General features: G+C 34.8%; 1 non-coding gene across 1 annotated transcript; it reads left to right on the plus strand.

Annotated features, from left to right (window-relative positions):
• Window positions 1-1,127: 1,127 nt before the first annotated feature.
• Trnas-uga (transfer RNA serine (anticodon UGA)) lies at window positions 1,128-1,209 on the plus strand. Its single transcript has one exon. It is a non-coding gene; the product is annotated as a tRNA-Ser (tRNA).
• The last annotated feature ends 1,143 nt before the right edge of the window (window positions 1,210-2,352 follow it).

A 2,352-nucleotide genomic window follows, 5' to 3' on the forward strand; every position in this document is an offset into this window, starting at 1 on the left:
TATAATAATATAACTGTTAGCATGTTTGTACAAATTTTGGTACAAAATTGATAAGAAATTTTCGATGTGGTATTAATTTTTTGTCACCCTATTTTGTCGCAAAGGTAAGCAGGCCATATCATTTCTAGGAACTTTTCTGTAGGCGAACCGTGTATAATAGCTAAAGGAGGCCAAAATATTGGATTGACTACGGCATCGAAATCATCTTCAAAGCTGATTTACGCTTCACAGAAAATTGAACTTTGAAACATCAATATTAATATCCTTTTTAAGTTTTTCCTTAATATTAAATGATATATCCTCAGGCGAAGTATCATCCGAAAAACGTGGGGCAAAAATAGTTTTTTTTAGTAACAATAACTGTCAGTTGCCGTAGTTCATTTGTAGCTTCAGGAGTGTTAGATGGGGTAAAATAAGAATTTAGTCCAGCGGAGGTTTAATTCATGGGAGTATTTGCAGATGGATATTAAAAATGGGTACTGGAATCTTTGACTAGTTGTTCATTTATTTCATTAATAGTAATAGTTGGCCCTGAATTACGTGTGTTATCTTTAGTAATGTTTTGATTGTTATAAGATTTCGAAGCAGGTGTTTTTCCTTGTAGAGTCGTTGGGCGAATGAAGAAATTATTCCAAACAAGGCGCGTTATTAAACATTTCTTTATATTTCCAAATTTCCAAATTATAGGTGTTTTATTTCTTCTTTAAAACCACATGACAAATAATATTTTGCGGTTACGTTGCCATTTATTTAAGGTATCCATATGTACTTTTAATTGCCATGTCGATGAGCCTATTGATGACGATACGTTGTGCGTAATGTGTCGTCGTTCACAGCATTGGAGATTCATAGTCATACGCCTAATTTTAGTGGGCGTTGTTTATGCTTCTTTGTTGTGGGGTAGAAAAGTGTTCAAGCATGACATTACGCTGTTGGCTTTGAGTTTTCAAGTAAGCGATTGTTGTTTCTTTGTTCTTTATTTAAAAACTGGATAATTGTTGCGGGTTTTATTTATATGCTCGCTGTTTGTACTGTGAAGCAAAATCGAAAAACCTCTTTGAATAGCTGTTTAACCCATTTTGTTCAAACTGTTAGAAAAGCGCTTACTAGCGCGGAGGGGGACGTCAGCTGCGGTGTCCGAGTGGTTAAGGAGATGGACTTGAAATCCATTGGGTTCTACCCGCACAGGTTCGAATCCTGTCCGCAGCGAATTTTCTTTTTTTTAATTTTTGTTGTCGCAATTATAATTTAATGTTGAATCATTGATCAAATTTGTCTCTAAGATTAAGAATTTTTTAGCTCTGCAATAATATCTGTGTAGAGATGTGTAAGCTTGAAATATTTGTTGCAAGACCCAACCTCCCCTCGTTTTTTGGTATTTGGTAAAAATATATTGCACGTAGGTAAGTTATAACCAACTCAGAATCTTTTCAATTTTGCAATAAGTTCGTTTGTCCACCTGTCCATGCGCTTTATATACAAAGCACAGACCGCGTTTTTGCCAGATTTTCTTAAAGTTAGCATAGATTACGTTAAGGGTATGGAGACAAAGATTTTAAAATCGAGTAATATTTAAATAAATCTCCAAAAATAAGTTTGTCCGATTTTGACTTATACTCATACTTACGATAATTGGTATATTAGAGTGTCTCGTTACTGTTGAATCTGAAAGAAATTGGTTCAGAATTATATATTATACCCTCCCCCAAAGCTTAGGGATATACTAATGTCGTCATTCCGTTTGGAACCCATCGAAATATTAATATGATACCCTACAAAGTATGTATATATATTCTTAATCGTTTTGACATTCTATGTAGGATTAGCCATGTCAGTCCGAGTGTCTTTTGAAAGCACGCAATGTTTCGACGGAGTAGAGCTAGTCGCTTTAAATTTTGCACAAATACTTCCTATTAGTGTAGTTCGGTTTGTAAATTGGCCATATCGATTCATGTTTTGAAAAGCTGCCATATAAACCGATCTTGGATCTTGATTTCTTGAACCTCCAAAGTCCATAATTATTATCAGAGTATGGTGCAAACAAATCTAACTTGTTATGGCTGCCATATAAACCGATGTCCCTAATATTTTAAAATTTTGTTTAGCATTTTTATACCCACACCACTACTGTGGTACAGGGTATTAAAACTTTGTGCATTTGTTTATGACACCCAAAAGATAGATAGATAACACCACGAGAGATAGACCCATCAATAAGTATACCGATCGACTCAAATGACTTTCCGATTCGGTTTAGCTATGCCCGTCTGTCTGTCCATGTTAATTTGTGTAGAAAGTCCAAGTCGAAATTTTCGTTCGATAGTCTTAAAATTTGGTACATCCATGTTTTCC

This window comes from Stomoxys calcitrans, chromosome 4 (genome assembly GCF_963082655.1).
Source record: "Stomoxys calcitrans chromosome 4, idStoCalc2.1, whole genome shotgun sequence".
Lineage (NCBI taxonomy): Eukaryota > Metazoa > Arthropoda > Insecta > Diptera > Muscidae > Stomoxys > Stomoxys calcitrans.